Source organism: Macaca nemestrina, chromosome 11 (genome assembly GCF_043159975.1).
Source record: "Macaca nemestrina isolate mMacNem1 chromosome 11, mMacNem.hap1, whole genome shotgun sequence".
Lineage (NCBI taxonomy): Eukaryota > Metazoa > Chordata > Mammalia > Primates > Cercopithecidae > Macaca > Macaca nemestrina.
The window spans coordinates 44140172-44151936 of record NC_092135.1 but is presented as its reverse complement, the minus strand read 5'-3'; the positions used below and the strand labels follow the sequence as shown (position 1 = coordinate 44151936).

The 11765-nt window shown below is 36.6% G+C and overlaps 1 non-coding gene across 1 annotated transcript; it reads right to left on the bottom strand.

Moving 5' to 3' along the window:
- Positions 1–11306: 11306 nt before the first annotated feature.
- Positions 11307–11378, bottom strand: TRNAD-GUC (transfer RNA aspartic acid (anticodon GUC)). Its single transcript has one exon. It is a non-coding gene; the product is annotated as a tRNA-Asp (tRNA).
- Between the last annotated feature and the right edge of the window lie 387 nt (positions 11379–11765).

The window sequence follows — 11765 nt, the reverse complement described above, 5'->3', positions numbered from 1 at the left end:
TTCTCCTTATAACTTCTGAGCAGCAAGGCGTATCCAGGCGAGTACTGAAGAAGTTATCCTCCGGAGGCCCTGGTGTCCTTGCAGGTTGTCAGAGGCAATGAGCCAGGTTTATTTCAAATGGCTCCTTAAATGAACATTTATTTTGTGCCAGTAACACGTTTTTGATTAACAGCTCCTTTTGACTAATTTGCTTCCCAAAACAGCCCAATAAAGGACTCGCTTAAAACATAATTAAAAGCATGTTATTGCTAGTAGTTAATACTGATTAAAACAGACATTAAGACAATTACCATTGAAGGAAAGTAAGCACCGGTAGTTAGTATAGAATCCATTCTTAGTGTCTGTATACATCACATACAGAAATGACTGCATGACAAGCTACAGCAATGTGTCATTCTTTATGGAATCATATCAAAATATGTTCCTATTTGGTTTGTTTTAATGAATGGAAAGGCTTTTAAATAGTGGGCTCTTTATTTATTTTTTCCTTATAAGAAACATTCATGTATTAAATAAGGTAAACTTTACTTCCAGTCAATCCAGAATGATTTCAATTGTATGAGGGTAAAGCTCAGCTATTCTTTTATATTAATAAGACATAGGCCCTCGCTATTTCTACGCTCTCTCAATACATAAAGTGCTCTCTTACACTACAGATTGAATACAATGGGTGTTTTTATTACTATTATTAGGTATTTTTGATACATTGGTTTTTCTTGTTCAAGTCATGTTGTGTTGTGGTGTGAAGAAATCGAGACTTTAAATAATTTCTGCTTTTTTTTTTTGTTATTGTTGTTGTTGAGACGGAGTCTCGCTCTGTCGCCCAGGCTGGAGTTCAGTGGCCGGATCTCGGCTCACTGCAAGCTCCGCCTCCCAGGTTCACGCCATTCTCCTGCCTCAGCCTCCTGAGTAGCTGGGACTACAGGCGCCCGCCACCTCGCCCGGCTAGTTTTTTGTATTTTTTAGTAGAGACGGGGTTTCACCGTGTTCGCCAGGATGGTCTCGATCAAAAAGCACATTTTAAAAAGAGCAACTGTAGGAGTTAGTATTATGTGACATAAATTTATTAAGGTGTTTTTGTAACCTTTGCATTTAGCATAAGATTGTGACTTTTCAGGAATTGTTTAGGTAAGATAAGAAGAACATGTGTTTTGCATGAATGGTTATTTCATTGAAAAGGAAAATACAGAATATTGCCTTCATTTCATATGAGAAATTTTTTTCTAAAAATATTTTTCCTACGATCAATTTTATACTTAAGAATAACTGCTTATTTTATACTTAAGAAGGTACTTGGTGGAAATAATAGAAATTCAATTTTGGTATACTTAACTAGGATGAAACTACCTTTAGAGAGTGCACTTACAGTAAGTGATCTTAAAAATTTAACATAAAATATTGCAGAGATGAAACTATGCTAACACATTTGGAGTATCCTTACTGTAGGCTCCTGCCACCTCCTGAATAAGGAAATAGAGAAGGAGAGCAGTCCTGTCCTTTCCATTTTCCTGTTGGGAGCTACGCTGGGATTCTTACATTTGTTTCCAGTCCTCCAAATGAACCACACCTGGGAGTCTTTGGGGATACTTGTTCCTGTTTGACTCTTTTTATGCAAAGATCAAAAGTCAAAACAGAGAAAACCAAAAGAAACACGAAACAATTGAAAAAGAAACAATAGTCCATGGTGAAAGGTCTACAAATGGATGTTTGGTCTACAATGGATGTTTTAGACATCTATTTCGTTGTGGTAGCCCCTGGATAGTCTCACAAATACACTGCACTCACCAACTGCCAGGGCCAAGTGCATTCATCAAAAGACAATTTATCATTTTCTTCATAGGTCCAAGAAGGGTCAGGGATCACTGTAATGTCCACAGTCCAGTTTCCACACTTTGTAAGGCTTGTGGAGATTTAAAAACAACAACAACAACCTTATGAAGCAGTAGGTGGTCCAAAGTTTGGATGGGAGTGGGCAAAAATGTTAAGAGAAAAAAAGAAAGCTTTTGTCATATTTAATATAAATAATTAATCTCTGTTCATTCTACTATAGGCTTTTCTGGAGGATTCCGAGAGCTTTCTCAAATGTCTCCCCTTTCTACTTTGGTTAATCCTTCATGTTGCCACCTAAGTTATGGTTTTAAAATGAAAGTATGATCACATCTTGTCCCTACTTAAAATCTCTCCATGATTCAGATTTCTTCTTGACAGACTAGATGGTCTTTAATCATTTAATCTCAATCTGTGTTTTCAGTACAATTTTTCTGATCTGCCTTCTTCTGCACACCATGAAATCACCTTATGCTTGTCTCTTCTCCAAATAAGCATTTCAATATATACGTACACTTTCATGCACAAGGGTTTTCTCTCATTCATTCCATTTGGAATGTCTTTCCACGCATTCTCCAAGGGTCAAACATCTGTTTATCCCAGGGTTGCCAGATTTAGCAGATAAAAATAAAGACGATCTGTGTAAATTTGGATTTCTAATAAACAATGAACAATTTTTTAGTATATGTCTCCTGCAATGATTTTATATATCCCATAAATAAAATTTGCCATCTCCACCATAAGTAAACCTTTGAAGTCTGAATGTGTTCAGTTTTTTAATTAGCTAGTGGAAACTCTGGTACATAAAAGATAATCAATAATTTTTGGTTGAGTAAACACATATTGCCTTTTATGTATTATAATATTGTTTTAATATACATAAGTATTTCTAATAGTAAATTAAAATGCAGATAATATTTTGAGCTATCAGGTCCACTCAGATTTCGGAAATAATCAAAAGGACTTTGCTACAACATGGCAGGGACTGAATTTATTATGTAACAGGTAAGAATTCTGGCTAGATGGCCTAGCTGTGAGATCTAACTTAACCACCGAGTTCCTCAGTTTCTTCGTCTGTGAAATGAGGATAATAAAACAAGATCACTGGGATAGATTTCATGGGTTAATAGATGTAAAGTTCTTAGGAGAGTATGTAGCAAGCTTTACATAAAAATAAGTATTTATATCAACCCCAAATACAGACACCAAAAGACAATCCCATCAGTGATCTTAATATATCCAAGAAATAAATATCTATGCATTTAATCAGCTTTTTGTGTCTTCTTTGCTTCTCCTTATCCAAACTCTTCTTCCCTCTGCCCTAAGGTCCAGGACAATGATTCATGCAGAATCATTCATCATACTTCATCAGGTCCACTGACCTCTGGCTTAAGGTGGGGTAATTGGTGAGGAGAATTGGCAGGAGACTAGAGGAGGAGAGTGTGTTCAGGCAATGCATTGCCTTGGCACCTGAGCCCTGGGGTCACCTCCTTAGCTGGCTGAGTTCCGGAATCTGAGGTCAGCAGCTCTTGGCAGGCACCCTCTCCACCCGGCAGTCTGTGCTCTGTGGCTCTGGGTTCTAGTAGCCACCCTCCCCTTCACCATTCAGGCCTAATGCAGTTGGCATCTCCTTCCTACCAGCCCCAGGTTTCTAGTGTTCTGATAGTTGCATTATACATTGCCTGTATCTTTGAAAATAGTTCATTTATTGTACTTTTCTCAAATGTTCCCATCCATTCCCTGCAAGGACCCTGACCAAAACAGCACTTATAAAAAATAATTTGATTTCAGAATCTTATCATAACTTATTTTGCTTAAATATTTGCAGATCTTCAAAGATATTCAAACACCTCATTTGCCAAAATAGTTTTATTATGTTTATCATAGTCATTACAACTGGCTATTTAAACTGCATTTCCTCAAGAATATTGTTTTCACTTCATGACAGTCAATGTTTGCTTGTTTGGTTTAATTTGCCAAATTGAGAAAGTCAATTGTTTGGTGGTGGCATTGAAAACAAAGCAGCCTTCTCCAGATATTAGATTAGGTTCATGATATGGAGATTAACTAAATAGTAATGTATTGGTCTGCCTGGAAGTGTAGCTTTTAAAGCAGTCACTTGGATTCTGGCAGAACTTATTTAAAATAGAATCTGTTCTATTTACAGAAATGTTTTGACAACTCATTCAAAACAATAAAATTGTCTTTCCAAGTGGCAACTGTTTTAATTCGACATTGCATAAAATGGTGGGCAGGCTGAGGAATGCATGGATAAAACTAATGACAAAAGGGGAGGAACTAGAAAATAGGATTTATCTTGTTTGCATTTGCCCAAGATGTTTTCCCATAGCAGTTAATTTCAAATGCAGTTATAGAAATAACAGAAAAAGAGAGAGAGGAGAATGGGGGGTGCGGACTGAGGGGAGGAAAAGAGAAAGAATGAGAGAGGGATTGAGAACTAGAAAAATTTGACAAGTGAAGTTTTTTGACTCATGAGAAATTTGATTGTTCTTAAAAATCTATTTTACTTAAAAATTATAGTTAAAAATCTATTCTACTTAAAAATCTATTGTTCTGGTCATTATATTATATTGATTTATATCTTTTCATCTGTAAAATGGAGAATACATTCATTTATTTCAAGTAGAACATTAAAAATGTATTATTATTATTAATAAAGCAATATTATTGAATATTACATATCATAAAGACATTTCATAAGTTGAGGATTAAACTTGCAGTTATAACAGACATCTAAATACAAAAATATTTTTGATACAATTATAATTATATCTAAAATAAACTCATAGAGACTCTTATCTCACATATATTCTATCACTAACTCTTTGGGAATTCATAAATTGTATTTCTACTTAGTATTCTAGGTACAAGAAAATCAATCTTGGAGAAATTTTTAAAAACTTGTTAAATATAAATGCAGCTTCACAAGGTGATGGATAACAATAAAGTTTGCAGTTTCTTCTAGAACCAACTAGTCTTAGAAAAAAATCCATGCAAATTACATTCACATATATTCCTCACTTCAGAAATTTGGTCCAATTTTTACATTCAATGTATATTTTAGTTCCTGAGGCCTTACAGCATAAGACTTTGTGTTTGTGTGTGTTTGTGTGCGATCATCCTAAAATTCACTTCCTTTTATGAAATCCAAACAATGGATGCAAACCCAAATGAATTTTCCATTCTCAGAGGAATTCTTCCCAGAGCCATGAAGCCCAAGTAGGCAGTCACTCACTGCTCTTTGAAAACAGGCAGACGATGTCTAGTTTGAAGTAACAGACTTTTGGCAATAGTAAAAATTTAAAGGACCCGTGTCTGGTTTGCAGGAAGCAAAAAGTGATGGAACTAAAATGAACTGAAATGATTCAGATGTCAAATGAGAATCTGTTCCAAAATTAAGATTTATTGAAACAATAATGTCTCTGCCAATGCACTGTATTGGTGGGACATAGAAATTTTATGTTTTGGAGAAACAGCCAGAGGAAAACTAGCTGAAACTGCAGACAGTGTGACTCATTCATAACTTCACATTTTCTGGTTTTCTCTTGATGTCCTGTCCTAAGTAGTGCTAGGAGATGCATCTTCTTCCATTTTACCACCAATTAATTGGAAAAAAGTTCATTCTGTACTATGTGATTCTTCTGTTTACCTTTTTCCTAAGGGAGGAGGATCTTACAGGAATGTATCTGGCCTAAATATAAAGAAGAAGCTGGGGCAAAAGGTTTATTTTACTCACATTTCAACTTATAGGCAAAACTGAAATAGATCGTCTAAGGCAGTTGTGGTTCATACGTAAAATAACTGATCCAATATTTTTTTAAAAATTGGCTTTTAGTGGGTGCAAGGCTGTGGAGCCATGGAAAATAATCATTCACAGAACTCCTGACAGTTTTAATCACAGGATTCTCTGCAATGACTGGAAGAAATTGCAGGGTCACTTGTTCAGGGACAATTCAGAAACTGATGTAACATCACAGGATGACTTATATGGAACTGAACCACAACAAATAGATCATCGTTGAATTGACTTATTTGTTCTAAACAGGCATATGTGCATGCATCTACAAAAAATTGCATATTGTGGGATAAATCAAGTTTCTTTTCACTTTCTTCAAACATCTTACTGGTTTACCTATTAAACAAGAAATTTCCGTAGTAAAATAAACCTGGTATTGTTTTTCGTCTAAGAGTCTGTGAAACTGAAGTTGAATTTAGACCATATATATTATAAGACAAAGAGATCAATCATTTCATACTAATCCATATGTAACTCTAAACCAAATCGCTGCAAAATAAATTGGCAACTACCATAAACTTTCTAATATGCTGCCTGCTATGGAGCTAACATAAACTAAACCAGGGATTTAATTACAAATGAAAGCCAGAAGAATCTGAAAGAAGTAAGAGACGGGATAAGAATTTATTGTAATAATACACTGAAAGCCTCTATCTTTTTTTATTTCTTCTTTCCTAAACTCTCACCTTTAGATACTAGTTTCTGAAAGTTTACCTCAAAATCCCAAAATGTCACTGAGAGAATTAATGTAAAATATCTTCTCAGATTATTTAAAACATCCCATATGAATGCAAACAAAAAACAGGAAGTATTTTCCTGCTCTAATTTCATCTATGGCCCAGCCATTCAATGATTATAAAGATAGTTTTCTCTCTTGCTTGCAAAATACCTGTCCTCTCTAGCCTAGGTGGTACCTATGTGCACAAGAAAAAGAGCAGATTTTCCATAAGACACTTAATAAAAATAAAAGTCTATTATGATCACACTATTAATGACAGTAATGACAGTCTTTTAGAACTGTGCAGTGCCCAACCTCAAAAACAATATATGCATATGGCTGTTTTAAACTTTAATTTTCTACACCTCAGGTTTTCCTTGAAGAGCTTTCATATCTCTCCATACTATCTTAACAGTAAAGAAACACACATTCACATCTAGAAATGCATCCTGAAAATAAAACTCTCTTAAAAAGTGATGGCTTATCAGGACATCCACCACATTTCTCACTGGTTACAGTGTTTAAAACCAGATTTTGTCCCACTGTCATTGGAAAGCATCATACTAATTTGGTAAACTAGTGTGATATGTGTAGTGATCAATATACTACATTTCATTTTAAGACGATAATCTAATAATGCATTGAGAGTTTTTTATATGCATGCCACATTCTCAGATTCTTAGGGAGAAGTAATTCCTGTCAATTCTCAATATAGACTAATGCCAAGTAACATATAAGAAACAGACTTGGAATATTTTCCTGGCAAAATAAGTCTAAAAAACTAAGAACTTTGTGTTCTAGGACTTTTAGAATAATTCCACAGCAAGATCTGCTGTTACAATGAATTTGTGAAAACTAGAGCAACTTACACATATTTTGCTATTTTGAAATATCAAGAAACAGATATGCATTTCATACGTATAAAAGCATAGATTGCTCTATGCGTTAATCATGACCATTTGTGTGCATTTTTTATTTTTATTACCTAGGCTCAGAGCAATCTTTGCAAAACAGACTCATAACAAACATGTAAAAGTGGAATAAAAAGCACATTCCCCATAAAGTGCTTGCACAGCACAGAAATGTAAAATTTTGGCATCCAGTCAGTTTTGTGTGGTATAAAAAAACTTCTTATATTTAAATCCTCTGTATTTTACCAGTCTTTTTATGTAAAACTTAAAGTAGAATTGACTGTTTATCCCGGGTGATTAGGCCACGTGACGCCTTCCAGGTTGGGGAGCTCTCACTTCACTCTGTTTTCTATCAGCACTCCTCGACTACTGGCATGTGGGGCCAATTTGTTCCTTCTGCAGAGAAAGAAGAAGGGGTTTGGATTTAATTTTAAGCCTTGACATAAGGTTTAATTTGCTAAAATGGGGAGGTATGCCATTGTAAATCTTGGAGGAGACACTAAGGTTGTGAGAGTTGTCAGCCCAATCTGTTTTAAGCACTGTTCGAGGTGTTTGTGAAATAAATTGTATTTCTTTCCAGACTCCACTCACCTAATTGAATGGATGCTTGGTTGCAAATACAATTCTATTCCTTATTTTGATCAACTATTTTTTTTGAGAGAAGTATGATAAATTATAGAAAGTTTTCATATGAAATATGGGTTTATAGTAGACATGAAGATTAGATAATGTGCTATGAGTATGAAATTCATGCCAGGACAATAGTCATCTTATGTTTTAATATCTCAATACAAATAGAGGAGAAAGAAATACAATTAGCTGCAATGGGATAACTCAATAAAGAAATATAGGAGATTCTTAACCAATAAGATTGCTTAGCATTGAGTGACGTTCACGTGGGAAGCTGGACAATCTTTTTTTTTATGTATATAATTTTTAATTAAGATAGACTCACATTAACCTATAAGGTTTTGTTTGTTTGTTTGTTTGTTTTGAGAATAAGTCTTGCTCTGTAGCCCAGGCTGGAGTGCAGTGGTGGGATCTCAGCTTACCACAACCTCCACCTCCCAGGTTCAAGAGATTCTCCTACCTCAGCCTCCCGAGTAGCTGGGATTACAGGTGCGTGCCACAGCACCCAGCTAATTGTTTGTATTTTTAATAGAGACGGGGTTTCACCATGTTGGCCAGGCTGGTCTTGAACTCCTGACCTCAGGTAATCTGCACACCTCCGCTTCCCAAAGTGTTAGGATTACAGGCATCAGCCACCATACCCAGCCGACCTGTAAGTTTTACTTGGGAAGATTATTGATAAGAAATGAAGGAATGGGGCTAATTTTACCCTTGGTGCTGCACTGCATTCTCCATCCCAGAGACATTTGTAAGTGTGAGGGACTTCTGGATCTTATGATGACTGAAGGGGATGCTGCATCACATACTGAATGGGAACCATGGATAGAAAGTTCTGCAATGCACAGGACATATCTGTACTGTGTTGTACCATTTCTGACATTCCTAATATGCCAATAACTCAGTCAGAAAAAATACATAAATATCTCTTTACTTACTCCTAGAATGGTATACATGTGTGTGCCTATGTGTGTGATATGTGTTGTACATGTGTTTAATATTAGAGAAGCAACATAGTCTGGCATTGAAGATCACTGATTTTGGAGCTATCCTAAGCTTGTAATCCAGCTTAGACATTTGTTATTTTCTGTGATTTTGAAAAAGATGCATAAGGTCTCTGTGCTTCAGTTGCCCATCTGTAAACTTGGGAGAGTAATAGTACTTTATTCTTGCATTTTCTTGAGCCTTAAATAATTTAAGATAAATCAGATACATATTAGTTGGGGTTCACCTGAGAAACAGAACCAATGACTACATAGAGAGATATATAGAGAAGATGTATTATAACAATTGTTTCACATGATTATGGAAACTGAGAGATACCAAAGTCTGCTGTCTGCAAACTAGAGAACTGGGAAAGCCAGTGGTGTAGTTCAGTGTAAGTTTAAAGGCCAGAGGACCAGGGGAGTTGATGGTGTGGCTCTCAAATTTGAAGGCCTGGGAACTGTGATGGGTTTCTGATTGGTATAAATCCCAGAGTCTGAAGGTCTGAAGACTGGGAGCTATAACATAAGAGAGCAAGAGAAGATGGATGTCTCAGCTCAGTAAGAGAGAGCAAATTACCCTTCCTCAGACTCTTTGCTTTATTTAAGCTGTTAACACATGGCGTGATACTCAACCACATTGATGGGGGCAATCTTTACTCAGTCGACCAATTCGAATGTTCATCTCATCTGGAAACACACTCACAGACACATCCAGAAATAATGTTTTACCAGTTATCTGTGTCTCCCCTGCCCAGTCATGCTGATACATAAAATTAACCATCCAAAGGTGGTTCTAAAGAACACTGCAGCAAAACAAAGCAAAATGAAATATAATAATACGTAATAACAAATCTGTATTTTTGATGTATGGTTTAAATGTTAGTAAATATTATTAACTAATGTTTCTTGTGTGACTTTAGACCAACTTTCTATAAGAAACTATTTCTATAATATAATTATATTACAATTCTATAACATAATTTTTCTTGTAAATGAGCACTGATATAGGAAAAAATATTTTTAAGACTATCAATAGAGTCTTATGTATGCTACTAAATTCCTGAGAATCCTTTCAATGCAAGCATTGAATGTATAAAACTTTCCTATTCTCAAATATGTGCTAGATATCATGAGGGTACTGGTGAAGCATGTGGCGTCAGATCAATCTTTGAGGAGCCTGGGTTTTAATCAGGAAGAAGGCAAGACTGACACATGTACAGTTGTTCATCAGACAAATACCTGTAACATCTCCACTGCTCCGCAGGATAAGATGTTGCAGTAAATAAAACAGGCTACACAAGTCATGATGCCAGTGTTCTAAGGGTTTGGAAGAGTGAAGAATAAAATGAAATGTTTAATAGCAGATAGGATAAAGCTGATAGAGAGAGATGGGCTGAGAGTTTTCCAATTTTAAATAAGATGTTCAGAATTTTACATTTGAAGAAAGACCTGATGGAGGCAAGCAAGCCAACAGCAAGTGAAAGATTCCAAGAAGAATAGAAAATAGCACCCAGGAGCCCAAGAGCTAGAACTAGGCAGGTAAATTCAAGGAAAAGCAAGGAGCCAATATAGCTAGAGGTGAATGAGTGGAGGGAAGCTTGGGTGGGAGATGAGTCAGACATAAAAGACCTGGATCACACAGGCTATTTGGACATTTAAGGACTTTGGCTTTTACTGAGTGAATTAGGAAGCCACTGGAGGGTGCTGGAAAGAGGAGTGATCTGATGATGTGATCCGACTTCACAGTTGTATAAGGATAACATGGCCTGTTGTGTTGAGCACAACCTTCCTGCCCCACCACCCCTCACCAACCACCCCAGGACTTTAGGAAACACAGAGATCAACGTGGAGATGAAGATGATGGTAGCTGTGGCCATAGAGAGGCATGATGAAATTCTGGATATATTATTATGCACGAGTCAACAGGATTTGCTGCTGAATTTATTGTTGAATGTAAAAATGAAGTCAAAGATGACCACAATCTTGTTAGGCCTGAGCAACTGGGAAGAGGATTTATAATCAACTCAGATGAGAAAATCTCAAGGAGCAGTTTTTCAGAGGGATAGCATTAAGAATTTGAACCTGGGCATGCTAAGTTTTTTTTTTCTTCTTGAGATGGAGTCTCGCTCTGTCGCCCAGGCTGGAGTGCAGTGGCCAGAGCTCAGCTCACTGCAAGCTCCGCCTCCCGGGTTTACACCATTCTCCTGCCTCAACCTCCCGAGTAGCTGGGACTACAGGCGCCCACCACCTCGCCCAGCTAGTTTTTTGTGGTTTTTTTTTTTTTAGTAGAAATGGGGTTTCACTGTGTTAGCCAGGATGGTCTCGATCTCCTGACCTTGTGATCCGCCCGTCTCGGCCTCCCAAAGTGCTGGGATTACAGGCTTGAGCCACCGCGCCTGGCAAAGGTTGATTCTGTTAGCCTCCCCGTCGGGGAATCGAACCCAGGTCTCCCGCGTGACAGGCGGGGATACTCACCACTATACTAACGAGGACAAGCCATGCTAAGTTTTAACTGCATATTCGGCATCAAAGTGAACATGTCAAGTAGAGAAGTGCATGTATTCCAGTAGACTGGAATTTAAATCAAAACTAGTTTCCATGGCTGTGTGGTTTTTTTCTAGTGACGTTAATCCACATGGGTGCAACATGTTTTGTTTATCTATTGGTACTTAACAAACTATTTCAATACCTAATGCCTTAAAACTACAGTAATAATTTATTTTGTTCATGAACCTGACATTTTGAGCAGGGCTCATAAACTATTATTCATCTCTGCTTCAAAAAACATCACATATATCTATATATACACACATCTATATATACACACGTACATACCCACACACATCTATCAATCAATCAATCAATCAATCAATCAATCA